The sequence below is a fragment of the Podarcis erhardii genome (genome assembly GCF_964252035.2).
Source record: "Podarcis erhardii genome assembly, chromosome: 7".
NCBI classification, from domain to species: domain Eukaryota; kingdom Metazoa; phylum Chordata; class Lepidosauria; order Squamata; family Lacertidae; genus Podarcis; species Podarcis erhardii.
Genome location: NC_138511.1, coordinates 79877370 through 79901197, shown reverse-complemented (window position 1 = coordinate 79901197; position 23828 = coordinate 79877370). Strand labels below are relative to the sequence as shown.

At 43.1% G+C, this 23828-nt stretch overlaps 1 long non-coding RNA gene across 1 annotated transcript; it reads left to right on the top strand.

Annotated features, from left to right (window-relative positions):
- Positions 1–219: 219 nt before the first annotated feature.
- LOC309346250 lies at positions 220–23266 on the top strand. Its single transcript, XR_014158526.1, has 4 exons — positions 220–338; positions 2623–2775; positions 21534–21689; positions 23037–23266. It is a non-coding gene; the product is annotated as an uncharacterized lncRNA (long non-coding RNA).
- Positions 23267–23828: the final 562 nt, after the last annotated feature.

Below are 23828 nucleotides of genomic sequence, written 5' to 3'. Positions count from 1 at the left end.
CCTTTTTATTTTTCAGCCGGTGCATAGAGGGGTACTCTAAGAAGCTACTTTATGGAAGGGAAGGTTGCATTGGCTAAATATGGCACCAAATAATTAATATGAACATTAAAGCTAACACATATCTACCCTTTTGCATGACACCTCCTTGAGAAGAAGAACACATTGTACTACTTTACCATCTCAAGAAATCTCTTGCACCAACCTCTATCTCCTTTGTGCAGCAACATCTCTGACATGTACCCACTGTCATGAAAATAGTACCTCATGTGAAGCTCCAGCAAGTCATGGCTGCCATGATGATCAAACCTGTTCCTCTGGTGCTCTGCATAACAACATAGGTGAGCTGAATCTTCTCACTTACTTTTGGTCACTTCAAGGAATGAGTTTCTTGTGTAAATTAGCATTATTTATTATTTATTTATTGCCTTTATATCCCAACTTTTCTCCAAGGAGCACAAGGTGGCGTATATGGTTCTTCTCTTATGCATTTCACCTTGTGAGGGATATTAAGCTGAGAGGCAGGGACTCCCCAAGGTCACTCAGTGAGCTTCATGGCTAAGTGGGGATTTGAACCCTGGCATCTCAGATTCTAGTCTAGTCCAATACTCAGCATCAATACTCAGCCACATAACCTTAGTCCAGCCTTCCTTTTCTTTTTCCATCACATGCAGGCTTCATCAGAGAGAACCTGGCATGCATCAGGCTGGGGTTTTGGCCCTTTAGAAATTTCTGGACTACTGCTCCCATCCACCTCAGCCAACTGATAAAGATGGTGCAAGCTGTAGTTCAGTAAATTCTTTGCTTATTGTAACTCACTCTACGTGGGGCTGCCCTTGAGAGTGACCCAGAAACTCCAGCAAGTGCAGAATGCAGCAGCGAGACTCCTTACGGGGTCCTCGCCGCGGGATCCCATTCACCCAGTGCTATACCAGCTGCACTAGCTCCTGGTGGAGTACAGGATCAGGTTTAAGGTGCTGGCTTTAACCTTTAAAGCCATATATGGCCTAGGACCCTCATACCTACGGGACCACCTCTCCTGGTATGTCCCACGGAGGACCTTACAGTATTCAAATAAATTTTGGGGGGAGATTCCGGGCCACAGGGAGGTTAGACTGGCCTCGGCCAGAACCAGGGCTTTTTCAGCTGTGGCCCTGATCTGGTGGATCACTCTACCACAAGAAATTAGGGACTTGACATCTTTCTGCAGGCCTGCAAGACAGAGCTGTTCCACCAGGCCTTTGACCAAGGCACAGTCTGACCCCCCCCCCCTTCTGTAATCTTCATAGAACTCTAACTCGATGATTGCCATTAATTTGATTCTGAACTGATTCTAGAATGTATTTTAATTAATTGACTGTGCTATTTTATGTACACTGTGCTATTTTTACCTGTTGTTAGCCACTCTGAGCCCGACCTTGGCCAGGGAGGCTGCAATACGAAATTCTTCTTCTTCTTCTTCTTCTTCTTCTTCTTCTTCTTCTTCTTCTTCTTCTTCTTCTCATTATCAGCCACAAATTAGCCATCACTGCATTTACTAGCAGTCCACACTACACCAGAAGCAGTGAACTCTGGTTTGGTTTTGGTTTGCCTTCCATCATAAGGCAAGGTATTAAGTTTAATATATTATTACACATTCAATGCAAGGATCATTTTGGGCACCTACAAGTTCTTTCTCTCTTTGCTCTCACGCCAGCTGTTCCAGATGAGATATTACAACGGGGGGGGGGAGGTTTTCTAGCTACCCTATCTCTCCTTCTTGCATTACTCCTACTAACATCCTGTGAAAGAAGAGGTGTGATATGATGTCATCCTCAGAGACCCTGCCGCCTTCAAAATTTTGCAGGGTGGTGGGACACTCACTGTTCAATGACACTAAGACTAAGCCATGTATCTTCACTGTCTGTGAATTTTGGAGCAATTCATGGGATTGTTGGCTCAAGAGCAGCCACATCTTCATTTTATCTTGAGCGTCTTGTGATTTAAGAATGCAATGAAGGGCCATATGGTCCTTTGGCTTCATAATAGTTCCTGGGACATTGGTCATTTCTAGGTTTCAGCTTTCAGTTCTCACCTTGCTTGCATGCCCATCTGAGAAATCAGGTGACTTTTTCATCTGCTACATCTTTCAACTAGAATCTTCCAGACAGACAGATCTATTCCAGTCTCTGCTAAGGGTAGGTGAATTTGTCAATTTTTGTTACTCTCACTTTCTCATTCTCCCCAAACTTCAATTTCTGCACAGTAAATAAGTAAATGAATAAATAACTCATTAAAATGTACCACCATTTAAGAGCAATTTTCTCCTCAAAAATTTTTTCATGCAGTTGCAAACCATTTTGCCTAATAAAAAGTAACTCTGTTGGTTGTTTTAACTCATGTAGCTGGGTGGCATTCAACTAAGTCAGGGGTCAGCAAGGCTTAAGAAACATAAGAGACTTGTGGATTTAGAAGGATAATCGTGTTTTGGTTCATTTTCTTGGTTCAAAAACTGTGCATTGTGTAGTTTCTCACTGAAGAATAAAATGTAGTAAAAGGGAAGTATCATTGAAAATATATACATTTAGAGGGAAATAACCAGAGTTTTTGCAGATCTTGTGATTTATTTCCTTTTGTTCTTTGCAGTTCCAGAGTATGAAGTGTCAACTTTCCAGGGATGTATTTATTCCAATTTATGCCACTCAGGTGATTACAGCTTCAGTGCATCTCAAGGTAAATTCCTCCAGCTGAAGGTCTACTGCTGCAAAACAAATGAGTGCAACAAGGAACCTGTCCACCGTGAGTATCTGCATCTCTGAAGGTTAAGGGCTTATAAAAACAGTGCTTTTTCTGGCAGAACATGATGGAACACAGTTCTGCCACCTTTTGGGGGGAAGGATGCAGGAGGGCTCTGGGACCCCATCAGATCACCTCCTCTCCTAAGCTGGGCAAATTCTCCCCATGCTTGGGAAAGGATCCTGGAACCTGCTGCCTCCTTCCCAAATCCAGATGGGCTTTGGGAAGGTGGTGGGAGCACTCTTGGCCTCATCAGAGCATCACACCAACTTACCTAAGCTGAGCAATGCTTCCCAGACTTAGGGAGGGAGGCACTAGGCTATGACAGTAGCCAGGAACCTTGCTTTCTCCTACCCAAAGCCACCCATCTCCGGTAGAGGGGGCTCGGTGTCAGAGTGCTCAGGCCAGTAAGTCAAGGACAGGGGCTTCCCTGTGGAGCTGGTAATCAGTTTGCCACCCTTGAGGCATTGTAAGTGTGCCAACTACCGTTCAAGGCCCATTCACTTGGAGTATCTTCTGAGTAGACATTTGTAGAAGTGTTAGAAATCCTTTGACACATGACTTTATTTAATTAAATTAAATACACTGCTTGATTGTAAAAAAATAAAAATAAAAATCCAAAAAAGTTAAAATAACAATAAAATAAAAGCATATTAAAACTTGCATCTATTGTATAAACATGGATAGGCTCGTACCCCTTCCAATCTGTGCCTCATCCCGAGGGATGAGGGTAGGGTGAGCAAGGATTACTCACCTCTGTCACTGGTGCTGTGCAATGCCAGGTCTATAGGCAACAAAACCACCACCCTGCGAGATTTCTTTATCTCGCAGGGGGTCGACCTGGCTTGTGTGACGGAGACCTGGGTGTGTGAAGGGGCAACAGTTACCTTACGAGAGATGGCGCCCCCGGGTTTCTCTGTCCTCCACCAGTCCCGCACTGTGGGCCGGGGGGGAGGGGTGGCATTATTAATCCGGGATGATTGTCCTTTCAGGGCTCCACCATCGCCATCGGTCCCCGGCATTGAATGTGTTGGCCTAGTGTGGGGCTCTGAGGAGAGCTTGGCTGTCTAGCTGGTGTACCGGCCACCTAGGGCACCAGCAGCCACCCTGTCAGGCCTATTGGAGGCGGTGGCCAGCTGGGCCTTGGTGTTCCCTAACCTATTGGTATTGGGGGACTTCAACATCCATGCTGATGCCACTCCCTCCTCACAGGCTCTGGACCTGGTGTCTTCCATGGTGACACTAGGGCTCTCCCAGTTTGTTTCGGGCCCCTCACATCAAGCAGGCCACACGCTGGATTTGATCTTTGGTGTAGGTATAGATGTGATCATGTCTCCTTCGATGAAGTTGCCATGGTCTGATCACTACGCTCTGAAAGCCAGGATTGACTTTCCACCCCCACCCTGCTTAGGTGGTGAGCTGATTTGGGCTCGCCCGCAGAGGCTGATGGACCCTGATAGGTTCTGGCAAGCCTTGTGGGACCTTGCCCCCCCCCCGGCGACTCATTGATTGAGCTTGTTGAGGGCTGGAATATCCAGCTCCTGGCAGCCATCGATGAGATCGGACCGAAGCGCCCTCTGCGACCCCGCAGAAACTGGGCTCCCTGGTTTACCGAGGAGCTCCGGAAAATGAAGCGGGACTTCAGACGGCTAGAGCGAGTATGGCGGGGTGCCCGTGACGGAGCCTCAAGAATATCTTATAGGGCTTTTATGAAAACCTACGAGATGGCGGTGAAGGCTGCTAAGAAGTCTTACTTCTCGGCCTCCATTGCATCCACTAGCTCTCGCCCGGCGCAATTATTTAGTATAATCAGGTCTTTAACGTCCCTTGAGGGACAGCCAAATTTAAATAACAATTTGACACACAGCTGTGAGGCATTTGTGAGCTTTTTTGCAGAGAAGGTCTTGTTGCTCTGCCATGACCTCCCTGCCAATTTGGATACAATAAAGGAACTGGAGGCCCCTCGACTCTCCTCGGGTCCAACTTCCAGGTTGGCGCCATAGCCGAATGGCGGATTCCCTCCGAGCTCCGGAGGGAATCTGCTTGACAGGGGTCGGGTCCTGCCGCGCCGGCGACGCGGGGACCCTCAAAAATCACGGGCGCGGAAGCCCGTGGACCTGGTGACTCGGCGGGCACCGTTTGCGCCCTCCCCGACCGCGAAAGAGCCTTTTTAAAGGCTATGGAGCGGAGGACGGGGAGCGGCGCGGTGCTGAGAGTCTTCTGCTTCCCCTGCCGAGCGAAGCCGCATGCCATTCGACGGAGAGCGCTAACTTCTTCTATGGAAAATTGGGACTAAATCTAAAAACAACAACCCGTGAGTAATTTGGAAATTGGACTAAAAACTCTCTTTTTTTGGATTTGGCACGAGCGGGGGAGGTGCAAAAAGGAAGTCCGTCTCCCCCCTATTGTATACAATATAAAGCAAGGATCTTAACTACTAAGGTCGAAAGAAGAGTCTTTTTTCTATTTGGCAAAAGTTATTAATTCCATGGATTGACAGTATAAGTAAGTGTGCTGGAGGAGAAGAGCTATTTTTGAATTAAGGTGCCACTCATCCCGGGACCGGGAGCGATCTGCGAGAGGAGCCTGCGGAGGAGACATAGAAGATTTTGACAGCTGTCAAACTAGCTGTCAAAGTCGGGGAAAATAGAGAACTTTGTTTCCGTTGTCTTTGCTGGTTACATTTGATACAATATAGTTAATTGTTGAAAATAAAGAAGATTTTTTTTTTAAATGATATTTATTAAAATTTCCAATAAAAGCATACAAATACCAATACAGACAACAACAATAAAAACAAAACAAACAAACAAAAACAAAACAACAGGTATAATTTCAAATCTTATTTTCTCAACCTGTTTTCCCCGACTTCCTCATACCTCCCCGTTTTGTATTCTAATTTCATTATCCAGTCAGCAAATCCATTCCCTTATTTCCCAAGAGTTTTTTACTAATTCCATTCCTTTTCTTAATCGAGGTCTCTGAAAACCACATTATTTTTAAACCCCTTTCTATCTAGCATTCATTAATCTTATAGTATTTATTAAGATAGTCTTTAAATTTCTTCCAATCTTCTTCCACTGTCTCCTTCTCCTGGTTGCGGATTCTGCCCGTCATCTCCGCCAGTCCCATGTAGTCTGTCATTTTCATCTGCCATTCTTCCAAAGTGGGTAGATCTGGTGTCTTCCAATACTTTGCAATAAGGATCCTTGCTGCTGTTGTGGCATACAAAAACAAAGTTCTATCCTTCTTTAACACCACATGGCTAACCATACCCAGGAGAAAGGCCTCTGGTTTCTACAAGAAGGTATATTTAAATACCTTTTTCATTTCATTATATATCATTTCCCAGAAAGCCTTGATCCTTGGGCATGTCCACCAGAGGTGAAAGAATGTACCTTCATTTTCTTTACATTTCCAACATTTATTATCTGATAAGTGGTAAATTTTTGCAAGCTTGACTGGGGTCATGTACCACCTATAGATCATTTTCATAATATTCTCTCTCAAGGCATTACATGCCATAAATTTCATGCCGTTGGTCCACAACCTTTCCCAGTCAGCAAACATAATGTTATGAGCAATATCTTGTGCCCACTTAATCATGACAAATTCTTAGTATTGGATTCTAGCAATTCTATTTCCAATTTTGATTTCTCCACCTGGAAACCAGTTTTCCTATCCAGCTTGTAAACCTCCATTATTTGATAATAGTGAAGCCAATCTCGCACTTTATCTTTTAGATTCTCAAAACTCTGCAATTTCCACTTGTCATCCTCCTGTTCTAGGATTTCACAATATTTTGGCCATTTAGACTCCATGTTAAGTTTTTTCAATGCCTTTGCCTCCATTGGTGACAGCCACCTTGGAGTTTTGTTCTCCAACAAATCTTTATATTTAATCCAAACATTATACAATGCTTTCCTGACAATATGGTTTTTAAAGCCTTTATGAACCTTAACCTTGTCATACCACAGATATGCATGCCACCCAAAAAAGTTATTAAAACCTTCCAAATCTAAAATGTCTGTGTTCTCAAGAAGCAGCCAGTCCTTCAACCAGCAGAAAGCTGCTGATTCATAGTAAAGTTTCAAGTCTGGCAGTACAAATCCCCCCCTTTCTTTTGCATCAGTTAAAATCTTAAATTTTATTCTGGGTTTTTGGCCCTGCCAGATAAATTTGGAGATATCTTGCTGCCATCTCTTAAAACACTCCATCTTGTCAACAATTTGCAATGTTTGGAACAAAAATAACATTCTTGGCAATACATTCATTTTGATAGCTGCAATTCGACCAAACAAGGAAAGCTTCAAATTTGACCAAATTTCTAAATCCTTTTTCACTTGATTCCAACATTTCTCATAATTATCTTTAAATAAATTCATATTTTTAGCTGTCATATTAATCCCCAAGTATTTTACACTCTTAACCACAGTTAAACCTGTTTCATTCTGAAACCTCTCCTTCTCCCCTACTGTTAATTTCTTCTCTAATACCTTAGTCTTAGATTTGTTTAATTTAAATCCTGCCACTTGACCAAACTCTTGAATTAATTCCAAAACCCTTTTGGTGCTAGATTCTGGCTCTTGTAATGTAAGTACCAAGTCATCTGCAAATGCTCTCAGTTTATATTGTCTCGCTCCGACCTGAACCCCTTTAACCAGCTGGTCTTTTCTTATCATGTTCAGCAAAACCTCCAGGACCGAAATAAAAAGTAGTGGGAAAATTGGGCATCCTTGACGTGTCCGTTTTTCTATCTTAAATTATTCTGTAACTACGTTATTTACAATTAAAACAAAATAAAAAAATTCCTTCCAGTAGCACCTTAAAGACCAACTGAGTTAGTTCTAGGTATGAGCTTTCGTGTGCATGCACACTTCTTCAGATACTAATGCATGTGCATGCACACGAAAGCTCATACCTAGAACTAACTCAGTTGGTCTTTAAGGTGCTACTGGAAGGAATTTTTTTATTTTGTTTTGACCATGGCAGACCAACACGGCTACCTATCTGTAACTATTTACAATTAACTTTGCTTTTTGTTCAGAATATATTGCGCCTATACCATTTTCAAAACCTTGGCCTACCCCCATCCCATGGAGATTCTTCTTCAAAAAGGTCCAGGAAATATTGTCAAAGGCTTTCTCCGCATCCACAAATATCAGAACAGCTTTTGTATTTATGTTGACTTCTAGCATTTCCAAAATGTCTATTATATTCCTTACATTGTCTGATAGATGCCTTCTCGGGAGAAAGCCCGATTGATCCCTGTGAATCTCCCCCATCAAAACTTTTTTCAGTCTCTTAGCTAGAATATCAGCAAATATTTTATAATCCACATTTAGTAAGGAAATTGGGCGGTAGTTTTTAAGTTGAGTCTTTTCAGTCTCTGTCTTCGGTATAAGCATGATAAAAGCCTCTTTCCACATTTCAGGTGCTTCTTTCCCCTCCAAGATTTCATTACAGACTTCCTTCAAAGGTTGTATTAGCCAGTCTTTTAAAGTCTTATAGTATTTGGAAGTCAGTCCATCAGGCCCCGGAGATTTGCCCAGTTGCATGTTTTGAATGGCACCTTCTATTTCTTGTTCAGTTATTTTCTGATTTAAAATTACTTTACCTTCACTTGAAATTTCCTTCATCCCGTTTTTCTCCAAAAATTGTTCTATATCGGTGTCTTTTTGTGGCCCTTGTGCATATAATTGTTTAAAATATCTCTGGAAGCAGCTTCTAATTTCAATTGGATTGTTGATGTTCTTTCCATCCACTTCTAAATTTGTCACTGTACTTAATTTCTGCCTTTTCTTCAATTGCCAAGCCAAAAATTTCCCACATTTATCTGCTGATTCAAACGTTTTCTGTCTCATTTGTTTGATTTTCCATTCTATTTCTTGGTTCATCAATTCCATATATTGAATTTGATATAATTTAATTTCTCTCAGGATCTCCTGAGACTTTGGTTTGGATCTTAGTTTCTTTTCTCCTTCTTTGATTTTTTTCCAAAATTTTATCCTTTTTCTCATTTTGGCTTCTCTTTTTTATTGCATTTTGTTGTATCAAGAAACCTCTCATAACCGCTTTACTTGCATCCCAGATTACTCTTTTTTCCACATTGGTCCTCATGTTGCTCTCAAAATAATCTTTTAATGTTTTTTGGGCCTTTTTACAGAATTCTTTATCTCTAAATAATGTGTCATTCATCCTCCATCTAAAAGTGCCAGCAGTTGTTTGGTTCATCTCTATCTTCACGGCGTTATGGTCGGAGCAAGTTTTTGGGCAGATTTCCACTTTTTTTATCTTTGATGCCAGTCCTCTATTAACCCATATTTGGTCAATTCTAGTCCAGGTCATTTTGGCTTCAGAAAAAACGGTTCCTTGTCTTTCAAGAGGATTTTTTATTCTCCAAATATCCACCAAGTCCATATTGTCAGTCATTTCAAAAAAAGTTTTTGGCAATCTTCCATCTTTAGAAATCACTTGTCTTTGTGCTTTATCCATGTTTGTAGAAACTACTCCGTTCATATCTCCCATCAAGATTACATTAGTGTCCAAATGATCCAACAGGATCTCATGCAACTTCTTTAAAAATTCAGATTTACCTTCATTCGGTGCATAAATTCCTAAAATCAGAAGTTTCTGCCCTTGAACTTGAATTTCAATTGTCAAATATCTTCCTTGTTCATCTTTAAATATTTGTTTCGGCATCAATCTATCCTTTGCATATATGACCACTCCTCTTTTTTTCACTCTGTCTGATGAAATAAATTCCTGTCCTAATTTTTTATTAGTAAGTAATTTTCTATGTTTTCTTGTCACATGTGTCTCTTGCAGGCAAATCAAGTCCAATTGTTGTTTCTGTAAAATATGAAAGACGTTCTTCCTCTTCCGAGGAATGTTCAGGCCATTGCAGTTCTAACTCAATAGTCGCAAGGCCATGATGGGGTTATTTACTTATTCCTCCTTCTGCTCCCAGTCGTTGTTCTTCATCCGTTGGTGGCTGTAATCCAAAAGATAAATTTGCTAAGTCCAGTATTCCTTTTCCTAAAGATGTTGGCTCCTCTCCAGTTTCCGCTTCCTTTACCAAGTCTTCTTCGTGATCTCTCAGGAATTTGTCTTTATCACTCAATGTCTTTATTCTGATTTTCTTTCCTCTGTACTTGAAAGATAGGCCTTGGGGGAATTCCCACCTGAAGAAGATTCTGCTTTTTTTCAATAATAAAACCAGGTCCTTGTAATCCCCTCTTGCATCTAAGATGGGCTTCGGAATATCTTTAAAAATCTCCACGAAAGAATCTTCAATTTGCAGTGTATTTTGATAGTGCAGATTCAAAATTTTATCTCTTTCCTCCTTTGAACCCAAGGTAATCAAACAGTCTCTTGCCTTGTTCTTTTTCTGTCTTATTCCAAGTCTGAATGCACTCACAATCTTGACCTCCTCCCCCTGCAGGCCCTCCTGCCAAAATTCAGAAAATTCTTTTGTAAGAAAGTCCACCAGCTTATCCTGTTCACTTTCCGGCACAAATCTCAATCTTAAGTTGCGTTCCCTCCTTTGCAGATCTATCAGAGCAAAAGATAGATCATGGTCCACCAGTTTCCTTTCAACCGGTGGTATTTTCCCTTGTGTTTCAGTTGCAATCTCCTTTGCCTCCTCGGCAATCTTTCGTGTAGTAGCTGATTCTTCAAGAAGTTTCCCAATATTCTGAGCATTAGCACTAACTTGTGTTCCCAATTCTTTTAGGCTGGAAGTATTCAAATCAAGTTTTTTTGAGATCTCAGCTACTTGTTTACTTGTGTCAGTTCCTTGTTTCGTTAGGAGTTCCAAAGATTCATTTAGTTTTCCAAGAGCTTTAGCCAAAGCATCTTCTGCAGACATAGTTTTACTTTTAATTTGTGAGGCCGCAGCTATTCCTGTCACTGAGGCCCTTCTTTGTTGTGTAGTACTATAAGTTTTACCAGATCTAAGGTTTTTCTCCTGTGCCGGCTCTATTTTTCCTTTGCCATCTGCCATGCCACTATCATGCCAAGCCAAGGTCAGTCTCACACTCCAAGATTTGTTTTTGCTAGTAAATTTCCAATGGCTCAGCTTCTAGTTGCTTAGTTGTTTTCCACAAAGTAACAAAGTCACCTCTCGGGGGGGGGGGAGTTCCCAACCTGGTTTCAGAACTTTACAAAAGATATACTGCCTCAAAATCCCCCCCCATCTCCAAGTTCCAACTCTTTTTCCAAGTGGTTGCAAATATGTAGCAATCTAGGTAAAAGTCTTTCAAAACTGTATCTTTCAAAGTTGTTCTCAGCCTCACTCTTTTGACAGTTCAAAATTTTTTTCCCTTACTTACAGAGCAGTCCGTCTCCAGGATATAAAAGACAGTGGGTAAAATTCAATCCTCTCCTTTCATGCAGGATATTTAATTTAGTAGCAGTTCTCCCCCACCGCCCCTGCCAGCTAAGTGGGGGGGGGGTTAAATCTTGCTTTGAACAATGGATTTGTTATTCCAAAAGCGATCTTCAAAGGTTTCAGCTTAATAGACTCTTTGCTTTCTTCTATTTACAACGCGGTAAGACAGACTTCCTTTTTATGCCTTTCCCGTAGTGGTAAATCTTTTAAAAATTTAAAGTCCAATTTAAATCTTTATTCCTACTCACGAGTAGATGCTTTCAGTTCCAATTTGCCGGAAGAAATCAGCGCTCTCCGATAATGGCGATGCGGCTTCACTCCACGGACTGGGTAGCAGCTCTCAGCACCACGTTCTCCCCGACACCGTTCTGGAGCCTTTAAAAAGGCTCTTTCATAGTTCGGGGGGGTCGCAAAGGTGCCCGCCGAGCCTCCTTGCTTACAGGCTTCTCCACCTGTAATTTTAAAGGGTCCCCGCTTCGCCGTAGCAGCAGGACCCGAACCCGTGGGGCAGGCTTCTCCCGGAGCTCCGGGAAAAGTCCGCCATTAATCGCTGGCGCCGACCGGAAGTGAAAATAAAGAAGAATTGAAACAAACTAACTTGGCTTTTGGGTTGGAAGTGAAAGGAATACTGAAATAACCAGAATCCCTCTAGTGGGGGTTCAGGGACATTACAAAAATGGAAATAGGTCAAAAAATACTAGCTGGCCTGGATGAGGTTAGGTTTCTCGTGAGAAAGTTGTGTAAGTTACAAGAACAAGGCCATGTTTTGTCTACAAGTGCCACAACTTTGAAGCCAACAGCAAAGGAATCTACTGAGTTGGAAAAGGATTTGATCTACAAAACCCAGGCAGCTGAACAAGGAAAAAAATTTGAGCAGGAGGAGCAGGAAGGAGGGGCTGTAATGTTGCAGAAGGTAAAGGAGAGCCGGAGGTCTGTCAAGATGGACATAAAAGAAAGTAAGAATTGGATGATAAAAACTGGGTTTGATTTGGAAAATGAGGAATGGAAGGATCTCCTTTCGTGGGGATCTGAAGACCTATGTTTTACAAATTTGATCAAGGTGGAAGATGGAACTTTCTGGCTATTTGGACTTAGAAGGATTGAGAATCAAGATTTTAAAGATGGAGATCCGGCTGGAAGGAACATGGACATTATAGGGATAGTGCCCCTCTGAGACTTGGTGTTTAACATAAAAGACTTTCAAAGAAACCGGCAGAGAGGGACTGAGAGAGATTTAAGGGCCTCAGATGTGAGACTGCCGGGCTGATAACAGATGGACTAATGGACAATGGCTTGAGGATCGAAACCGGGGAAGGGAGGGTGGGGTCTGGAAATCCAAAGGGTGTACTAAAATATTCTGATTTATTATATCTTTTTTTCTTTCTATGTTGTTACTAGTATTGATATGGGGAATTCATGGAAGGAGAACTGGGCCGATCTTAGAAAAAGTTTTTAAGTATAATGATTGATGTATAAATGCTAAAAGTTGATATATAAAGTGAATTTAATATAATAACAATCTAAGGTTAAGAATTTAAGAAGAAGAACTTGTTGAACAAATTTTTGGACAGGGAATACAAGAAGGGGAGGCGAGGGGAAGTTCTGGAAAGAAGGTGTTGAAAATATGGATTGTAAATGTCAAAGTTTTTTGTTTTTGTTTTTTGTTTTTTGTTTTTTTCGGTTTATGTATCTTCTGAAATTCTAATAAATATTATTTAATAAATAAATAAATAAAGGAACTGGAGGCCCCTCGACTGTCCTCGGGTCCAGTATTGGACCACTTTGACCGGATATCCCCAGCCGATGTGGACAGACTCCTCCGAGCTGGAAAGCCCACCACCTGTCCTCTCGACCCGTGCCCGTCTTGGCTGATTAGAGCATGTCCAGATGAGGTGCGGGCCCTCCTGGGGGATATCATCAATTTGTCCCTTGGCACGGGGACATTCCCAGGGGAACTGAAGGAGGCAGTGGTGCGCCCGCTCTTAAAGAAAACATCATTAGATCCTTTAGATCTATCCAATTACCGCCCAGTTTCGAATCTTCCATTCCCGGGTAAGGTGACTGAGAGAGCGGTTGCTGAACAGCTTGTTGGGTTTCTGGATGAAACATCGGCTCTGGATCCATTCCAGTCCAGCTTCCGCGCTGGTCATGGGACCGAGACGGCTCTGGTTGCCCTAACAGATGATCTTCGTAGACAGCTGGATCGAGGCGGGTCGGGGCTGCTGATTCTTCTAGATCTGTCAGCAGCTTTCGACATGGTCGATCACGAACTTCTGGACCATCGCCTTGCCGACGTGGGGATCCAGGGCACAATCCTTCAATGGCTGCCCTTGTTTCTCTCTGGTCGGGAACAGAGGGTGGCGCTTGGGGGGGGGGAATTGTCATTGCGCCACTCCTTGGTGTGTGGAGTACCTCAGGGTGCGATACTCTCCCCGATACTATTCAACATCTTTATGCGCCCCCTCGCCCAGCTTGTCCGGAGTTTTGGGCTGGGTTGCCATCAGTATGCCGATGACACCCAACTCTATCTGTTGATGGATGGCCATCCTGACTCGGCCCCAGACACACTGACCAGATGTTTGGAAGCTGTGGCTGGATGGTTACGTGGGAGCCGGTTGAAGCTAAATCCTTCGAAGACAGAGGTCCTGTGGCTGGGACGGGACGATATGGGATTGGAGGGGCAACTCCCATCTCTTGCGGGGGTGCAATTAGTGCCAGCACCATCCGTTAAGAGTTTGGGTGTAATCTTTGACACCTCCCTTTCCATGGAGGCACAGATTGCAGCTATAACAAAGGCGGCATTTTTCCATCTCCACCAAGCTAAGAAGTTGGCTCCTTACCTCTCTTGCCCTGACCTAGCCACTGTGATCCACGTGACGGTCACCTCCAGACTGGATTATTGTAACTCGCTCTACGTGGGGCTGCCCTTGAGACTGACCCAGAAACTCCCGCGGGTGCAGAATGCTGCAGCGAGACTCCTTACAGGGTTTTCGCTGCGAGATCACATTCACCCGGTGCTATACCAGCTGCACTCGCTCCCGGTGGAGTACAGGATCAAGTTTAAGGTGCTGGTTTTAACCTTTAAAGCCCTATACGGCCTAGGACCCTCGTACCTATGGGACCACCTCTCCTGGTATGCCCCACAGAGAAACTTACGGTCTTCAAATAAAAACATCTTGAAGGTCCCAGGCCACAGAGAAGTTAGGCTGGCCTCAACTAGAGCCAGAGCTTTTTCGGCTGTGGCTCCGACCTGGTGGAACACTCTGTCACAAGAGACTAGGGCCCTGCGGGACTTGACATCTTTCCGCAGGGCCTGCAAGACAGAGCTGTTCCGCCAGGCCTTTGGCCAGGGCACAGCCTGACTCCCTCCCTTGGCAACCTTCGCGGAGCTCTGGCCCAATGGTGGCCAGTGGCTTGAATTTAATTAATTTTATAATGAATGATTTTAGATTGGATTGGATTGATCTTTATTACGGCCATTGGCCCATTACACGACAGTTTCTCATACCAACATATTATACTTAAACCTCCAAATTTAAAATCGCCAAAACTTACAAAAGACAAACAGGAACCGAAGCAAAACAAAAACAAAGACCACCATCATACATTACAATAAATTTGTAACCTATACATCTCCCTCTGCTCATAAATTAATCAAGGATATCAATGGTGGTATCGCCTAAAACATAGATCATGGTTTAAAACAATGGTGATATCACCTAAAACATAGATCATGGTTTAAAGGGGTTATCCGAGCCACACAGGAGACCGTTTCTCTTCTTTAGGGATAGGACGCTGATCAAGAATCTGGCAACCATGAGTGATTTTAGGGGGTCATCATCGATTAGGAGCCTTAAGAGGGCTAATAAACCAAGATTTAGAGGTGAGCAGGTACCATTGCCCAAGACCATTTTCTGCTGCAAGTCCATCTCCTCTAGCTTACAGGTTACTGTTCTTTTAGCTGGGACTATGTCCTGCTCTAGTAATTTGGATGGGGAGATTCCTATTGCCGTAATTTTCAGCTGTAAATTTTTTACCCATGGACTCTGGAAATCATCTCTCCACATACATTGTATCAAGTACAAGTTTGGGAGATTGTGCCATAGAGATAACCAGTGACAAAGTATGTGCTTCCACAGAGCATTTTCCAGGGATACAATATTAAGTTCCATGCGTAACGCTGTATTACTTACACAGTTGGGCAGTTTCAATATCCCTCTTAAAAACTGATTTTGAATGACCTCCAGGTGAGATAGGTTGGCAAAAGTCCCCCAAATTGAGATGGCATAAGCAATTGTCGGGATCACCTTGGCCTTGAAGACTTCCAACGCTGATGGGATATGAAGGGCCCCATCAGTGAAGAAGAATCGCAAGATCACCAAGGAGATAGCTTTGGCTCTATTTGTAACATAGGCTACATGGGCCTTCCATCTGAGGTTATGTTGTAACCAAACTCCCAAATATTGGAATCTGTAGACTTGTTCAATGACTCTCCCATCAATTCTCCAATTATGGAGTTTCCGGCTCTTTGAGAAAATCAGGATCTTAGATTTTCCATAATTAATTGTAAGGGAATTTGCGTTACAGTATGATCCAAAAAATTTTAAGGCCCTCCTGAGACCTACTCTAGAAAAAGAAAGAATGACTGCGTCATCCGCATATAGTAACAAAGGGCAGCGATAAAGTGCTAGGCGGGGTGCATGAATCCTTTCTTGGGCCTCTATTAGGGGAGTCCTCATGTCACTTATGAACAAATTGAACAGGAGTGGAGCCAATATACAATCCTGTCGGACACCTCTGTTAATGGGAATTGAATTGGTGAGATCACCCTCCGGGGTGAATCTCACTCTAGCCGCTGAGTTCTCATGGAGTTTGATTATTAGCCAGAGAAGCCTTCTGTCGATGCCCCAGCGGGTGAGTTTTTCCCAGAGGATGCTCCTGGGGATACTATCGAATGCTGCCTTTAGGTCAATGAATGCCACACAGAGTTGGCCACCCTTTGGGGTGGAATATTTCCAGGCAAGATGCTGTAAAATTAGAATATGATTAATTGTTGACTGTTTGGGGCGGAATCCAGCTTGTTCGGGCCCAATTAATTTTCTCTCTTCGGCCCATTGGATAAGTCTGTTCAACAGGAAGTGGGCATACAGTTTCCCCACTATTGAGAGCAGACTGATGTTTCTGTAATTCCCCGGGTCATCTGGTGAGCCCTTTTTGTGGATTGGAACGATAACAGCGTCCTTCCATACTTCCGGGATCATTCCAGAGTTGTTAACTGCATCGAAGATGGTCGCCAGGACCTTGGCCCACCAGTCTGCGTGGTATTTTATAGCTTCTGCCGGGATCAGGTCTGGCCCAGGCGCTTTCCCTCTTTTGAGTTTGACGATCAAGTCATGGATGTCTTCCGGGTCGGTGGGGGCCCAGCGGGGAAGCTGATCTTGAAATTCATCTCTTGTGTTAACGATACAGTCAGTTGTGGCAAAGTAATTTTTTAAATAAGATTCCCAAACCGGGGCGTGAATAATAGTTAAAGGGTATCTTTTAGTTCTTTTATTTACCAGGAGCCAAAATTGTCTGGAGTTCCGTGATGATGAGGCCCGCCATTGATTCACTTGCCATTCCAGTCTGGCACCGTTTTGAATTTGCTTGTAGGCCGATTTTGCTTGGAAATATTCTTTTGGCAAGACCGTTGCCCCAGAGGCTTTATACTCTTTGTAGATGTTACCAAGAAGTTGTCTAGCCTGTTTACAAGCACTGTTGAACCACAATGCACCTATCTTCCTTTGTGTTCGATTTATTTTATGCGTCGGGACAGAGAAAAAAGACGTTAGATCTTCCAACAGATTCGAGAATAGTCTTAGAGTTTGGTCATAATCATGATAATCCTCTAATAAGCCTGAATATGCTTGTTTTAGTCCTTGTTGTAAATATGCTGAGAATTTTTGAGCCTGTAGTTCGGACCATTTTACACTTTTGACTTGCAGTACTGAGTTCGTAATCAAATGTGTTGGATGTCTGCCTCCATCTGGGGTCCAGTCTATAATCATTGTGGCGACCAACGGTAGGTGGTCGCTCAGTTGAATATTTTCAACTTTAAAATGGGAAAATTTGGGGAATATATCATGAGATACCAGCATATAATCCAGGACACTGTTTGCAGAGGAGCTTATGTGTGTGAACTCACCCGGTACGTCAGGCGGGCAGTTCCCGTTTAGAATCACTAAGTTTAGGCGTAGTACCAATTGGTAAAGAAGGGTTCCTGCTTCATTTACCCTTTTGTCTTTGGAGAGTCTTTGATTATGGAGGGAGAGGTCATTAATGAATTCTGGGGTTATCCACCATTTGGCTTTGATTAAGGACTCCCAGTTTGTTGCAATGCGAGCATTGAAATCCCCTGCTATAACATTGGGTATATTGGGGTGTTTGGAGTGACAAAGAATAAGATGTTCCTCCAAGATTCCCCATTTATTGTATAAGTCTGCAATGTTGCCTCCAGGAGGAAGATAAACATTTGTTATAGCAAGTTCGAAGTTTTTCCCCGTAATCAGGGCTGTAATCAGGGCATTTACAAGCGTGAGTTTTGCCTGTATTTTCAAGGAAATTGCTATAACTAATCCTCCACTAGGCCGGCCTCCTTTAGTAGACGGGCATGCTGGTAATGATATAGCATCAAAACCATTAATATTTACTCTCCCCTCTTCCCATGTTTCCTGCAGGAGAATTACTTGGTGTGAGTTTATTAGTTTTACAAAGTCCGGGTCAGATTTTTTCCCCTTCCAACCTGCTATGTTCCAGCTTAAAAGGGAGAACGGGGGAGAATTTGACTGAGGTTTGGGTAGTCACAATGGAGAAGGGGGGAACGCTGCTCTTGGTGGATTGTCAAATTTGAAGAAGTCAGTAATTTTCCTTTGGCTAATAGTAAATGACATCTCTCCTTTTGGCACAGGTGTGCCTCTTGAGCTATTTGTAATTATGCTCTGCTCGCCCGGTCCTATAGGGGTAGTGTCCTGGTTGGGTCTAGTCTCCTCTCTGAAATCCCTTGTTTTATCAGAGAGCTTGTCATCTAGGGGAGCGGAGATTAGGTCGGTACAAGTTTTAACTATAATTAGATTTTCCTTCCGTGGGTGTATCATCTTATTTATATGGCCCAAGGGGTCTTCTGTCCAGTCCGTATCGATAGCAGATTGAACTTCCAAATCATCAGCTAGAGATTCTCCGTTCGATGATGATGACTCCAGGTCAGGCATTGAGGAATGTGTTGAAATTTTGTTTATATTTTGCTGTTCTTTAGTAGGTATAACCATTTCAGCAGATGCAGGAAGAGCTGGTTCCAGATTAACTAATGGGGGTGGCGAGACGATTGTCTGTATCGTTGTCTTGGCTTTTATGGACCTATTTTGGGGCTGTGGGCTGAATTTGAGAAGGTCCACTGAGCCTCCAATGGCCCTGTTGGTTTGAATTCCTTTGTTTCCTATTTTGCTTTTGGCCTGAGACATCTTCTCTCTTAATTTACCTAATTTATTTATTATTTTTTCCTTTTCTTGTGACTGTAATTCGTCAAATGAATTCATAAGTGCGCTTTCATTGTTGGATATTCTGGAGCCACCCAAATTCGTCCCTGGTTGTGGACTGCAGGCAATCTCCTCCGTTCTCAGTGGGGAAAGCAACATCTCTTTGTCTGGTGATTTTGTAGAGCTTGTTTCTGAATCTAATATCTCTTTCTCTTTTTCCACAAGTAGTGGTTTTACTATACTGTCCGCAAAAACCCTTGTGGGTATGATTTTTGTTTTTATAAATTCCCATTTTTGTCTTATTATTAAGAAGGGTAGTCTCAGCGAACGGAAGGCTAAAATAACTTTGTAAGGGCCATTTGATTGAGTTAGCGGAAGTAAAGCATAAAGATCGATATGAGCTATGCTTATTCTCAGGATTTTGCTTAGGGCAGTTTTAGCTCCTCCCAAGCTTGACCAATCCCATATCTCAGACCTTATCATTAGGCACACCTTCTTAGGTTGCAGTGTTAGATTTTGCTTACACATGAGATCATTTAGTTTGTATTTTCTCATCCCCTTTGCCCCAAAGTTTGGCGGGGCTATCATTGGAGGTCCCCTCTGGTAGTTATTTTTGAGGGCAATTTTGGCATCCATATCCATCACTTTTTCCGTTAGCTTGGAAATTGAGCACGTCAGAAAGTCTATCTTTTTAAAAATACAGTCCAGTGTCCTAATGACTAGTTGTAAATGGGAGGACTCATTTCCCAGCTGGTTTTCTTTGTCTCGGATCTTTTCCCCCATCCAGCTCAGGCCCACTCTTGATGGGAGTGCTCATTAGATTACAAGTGTGTAGCATGGTATTTTGGGACTTGGGAATGTTATTAGCCACATCCAAGTCACCCAGTGGAAGAAATCTATTGTATGTAGTAACTGCTGCTTGAAAATTTGACTGGTCTCTTCTTTCTTTAGCTTGTAGCTTAGGGCTAGGGAGAAGTAGTAATTCCTCTGCTTCTCTGAGGCGTTTCCTCTTGCCCATAGCCACAGTATATATGAGCTAAATAATGTAAATAATACAGGAGAGAAGAAGGGGACTTCTTACCACAGTCAATGATTTAGCTACACAGCTGAGTATTTAGCTCCAGGGATTTCTCCGCAGTTCGTTAAAGAGCCAAGAGCCCCAGAAGGGAAACTTTCTGTGGGCTGGTTCACTGATTCCTTCTAAGCAGTCTTTCAAGGCCTACCACATAAGGCTGGGCCCAGAACGAAATCGTGCTGAAGCCGGTTACCAAACCTCCAGAGGGTCCTATCCGATGCACTTTTGTAAAGTTATTGTGTAGATTAAAAACTTCCCTCCTTCTCCAGGTGCCGTTGGTCGGGTAAGCAGTTCACAGTTCTATCTTTAGACCTCTTCTCTCTCTGCTCTCAGTACAGGCAGCAGCGTTCTCTCCTCCCTGGCAACCTTGACCGGGCAGCTGATAAGGAGGGAGGGAGCAGGCTGAGACAAGCTGAAGACAAGCTGAAGCTCGCAGAGCCAGCAGGAATTGTAAAAGTACTCAAAATCTATAAAATGTAGTAATTCCTCTGTACTGTAGTAATTCCGGAGGGCAATTAAGATACGGTTTTAAAAGAATAAAACTGAGCGCCGGGGTTGCAGAGCTGGGTGTCTATGGGCCAGTCTCAAAGCCAGGCTCACCGTCGTGTCTCTCCTTACCCTCCTTCTCCAGACACTGTTGTTCGGGTAAGCAGTTCACTTCTCTCTCTGCTCTCAGTTCAGGCAGCAGCGTTCTCTCCTCTCTGGCAACCTTGACCAGGCAGCTGGTAAGGAGGGAGGGAGCAGGCTGAGACAAGCTGAAGACAAGCTAAAGCTCGCAGAGCCAGCAGGAATTGTAAAAGTACTCAGAGTCTTTAAAATATTTTCCGTTTGTTAAAAATTGGCATCCGGAGGGCAATTAAGATAAGGTTTTAAAAGAATAAAAATGAGTGCCGGGGAGCGTGACTTGCCTCGGCACCATCTTGGCTCGCTCTTTGGATATTCGGGATCGAATGATTTTAGAGTGTTGTTTGTGCTGTACTTTTGTACTGTTTTATTGTTGTTAGCCGCCCTGAGCCCGGCTTCGGCTGGGAAGGGCGGGATATAAATAAATAAATAAATAAATAATAATGATTATAGCAGGCACGCACTTTTGTTTCTAGAAAAAAAGCACTGTATGAACCAATGATATACAGTGTGTCAATTAGTTACAAGAAAAGTATAGAATTCTGTCTTTTGGTCCATTCAGATGTGGGGTGCAAGGGACTAAGAAGTATCTATGGTTGACCCTTGAATCTGGAATGAGTGGAGTAGATGATCACTTCCTTACATACATCTATCACATTTCAAACAAGCAGTCAGTGGGGCTGAAGGAAGAGAAGTAGAAATATGGGAAATATGGACATTGCTCTCCCCAGTGTGGATTCTGGGCCTGCCCACTACTTGCTTGCACACACACACACGCACACACACACACACAGAGAGAGAGAGAGAGAGATTACATCCAAGAGAATGCAGCTGTCTGTACCTTCAGATACAGAGAGTTAGAATCAGAGAGCAGATAGCTAGTCTGATACATTTCTACCATGTGAGAACTCCAGAAAATACACAAAAAATAGTGTGCATGACAAAAGGTGAAAGACAAAAACATTTTTATAGATGCTCAGCAGAGGTGCCTGTTCTGCAAAGTTGATGGCAAATGTAGGACACTATGTGGAGGTAACATGTCCAGCTAGGGTCAGAAGTTACTAAAAGGCATGAAAAAAAATATCAAAATAAAGGTACAATAAAGAGCCTGGGGAATGAGGTGTATCCATATGCTGACTGTAGGTTTTTATTTTGGTAGTTACACCACGTGAAGATCTTTCCCCCAATGGTCGACAGTGCCCAGCCTGCTTCAGAAAGACCGATTCTTCTGGCAAAACAGGTTGCCCACGTGAGGGGACTGTCAGCTGCCTTGCCAATGAGACCAAGTGCATTAACTATTCTAGTAGGATGTTATGTGAGTAATATTGCCAATGGGGCAAGAAACTCAGCTCCTCTCTGTCTCTTTCTCACTTCAAGAAAAGTAATGACTGATATTATTTTGCATTTTATTTATGATAGGTGTGTATAGCTTTGATTTCTTTCTCTGAGGGAAAGGGCAATACTCTAGTCCTGTTCTGGATTCCATTCTATCTGCATATGAATTGCATAAGAACTGGAAGGGACAGGCTCACTCAAGGGTAGGGTTTTACCTTGTGTGAGACTGGGAAGCCTACAAAAGTACAGCACACTCCTTACAGCACACCTTTGTCCTCAAATGCACAAGGTGCATCAGAGCAGAGGGGTACAAGGGAGGGTGCAGGACCAGCCAGCACATCACTGCTTCTCCTCACAACAGTATGCACCATTGGGTGCTGGTCCAGGAGTACCCACCCACCTTGGCCTAACATTCAAAAGTAAAGGAGGCTGGGAGAAAGGAGGGCACTACTAGTGCATCTCTCTTCATCTATCTTCATAAATAAGTTGCATTGTGTTTATTGAATCTTACTGCATCACAAGTGTGCAAAAGAACTGCAGCCTTAGTCTAGCAAAATACATGGGGTGGGAGACCAGGGCTTTTTTTCAGCCAAAACTCATTTCCAGCAACTCTCAGGTAGGCCCCATTGCCATTCTAAGAGAACAAGGGAGGCACTCCTGTTGAGTTCCAGCACCTCTTTTTCTAGAAAAATAGCACTATGGCAGAGGGTAACTTCCTGTTCACAATGCATCACCATGGTGTTAGCCAAGAAACTCAAATTCAAAGCAAATAATCAGCAGGCAATCCAATTCTCTCCTTTCTTCTTTTACAGCACAGCATAAACTCGAGACAGACTGAAAAGGAAGGTCCCTGCCAAAAGTGGAGCTTGCAGGCTCTGTGTTTGGCAGGGATCAACTGTAATATTGAGAACTTGATCCCAATGCCAGCACAACTTCCTGTTGGTGCCACTTAGTTGCTAAACATTGGAAGCAAACTTTGCTTTGAACAAGGGGTTCAGCTGATTGGCTGTGACTGCAAGCCCTCCTCTCAAGCAAATGATTCAGAGTAGTTTCCAAGATTCCCAGTTGTTCTGCTGCTGCAGTGAATTTACCTGCCACATATCTCATGTAAGACAGTTTTAGTGTAAGTCAAGTGGATGTTGCTTGGGTAGAATGGTCACATTAGGCCACCTGGTGGGCTTAATTTGGCTCACAAGGTAAGACTAGTGATAGTTGGCTGTCAGATTAATCCTACAGGGTTGTAAACATACTGAGCTTTAATAATCACAGTCATCTTTATCCCCAAGGCCCCAGAACTCATGCAAAGCTTCTCCTTTTTATTATACAGATCATAATAAGACACCTTATAGACTCCAATTCAAAGGCTGTGCAACTGAAGACTTGTGTGCGCTTGATAGAAAAAACTTTAAATATGGTCACCTGCTAGTCCACGGAATTAAAGCAAAATGCTGGAATGCTGCAATATCATCAAAGCAAATTGATCTTGAAGGGTAGATACAAGACAGCAAAGCTCTCCTCCTTGTTAATTCCACCATTCATGGTAGCTGCAGAAGAAATCGGGAGCCTAGTGGTGAGAGGAGGAGTTCAGGCCTCATGGGTTTTCTTTTTCACAATTGGTGAAATTCATCATAAAAAAATAAACTCATCTGGCACATTGAATCTGTATTCTGTATCTCTTTGTTTTATATATGCAGAATGAGTAGAATGCTGAGAAAGGGCATTTGAAGTAAAATATAAGAATTTGTATGTTACTTTGTTCAGCCCCACTTGCATGCCAAGGCCTTTCAACCCTTACGGACAATATTTACACAGACACAATTATTTTGGTTTATGCATTCAAATAGGCCACAGCTTTATTGTTTACAGATGCGGGTGGTTTAGCTTAGGCATTGTTTAGCTTAGGCCAGGCTATATCTTGATTCCCGCCAGTCTGCAGGGTAAACCACCAGTAGGGGGAGCCCTATGACTTACATAAAATAGGGACTCCCTTGTTAGGTTTCTCTGTGTTGCCACTGTGCAGTTGCTTGGAGTCACAGGACTCTGTTTACTTTCCAGGGATTCCAGACTGTTGGAAGTCTCATGGAGGACGGGAGACAGATGTGATGTTTACTGGTTTCCT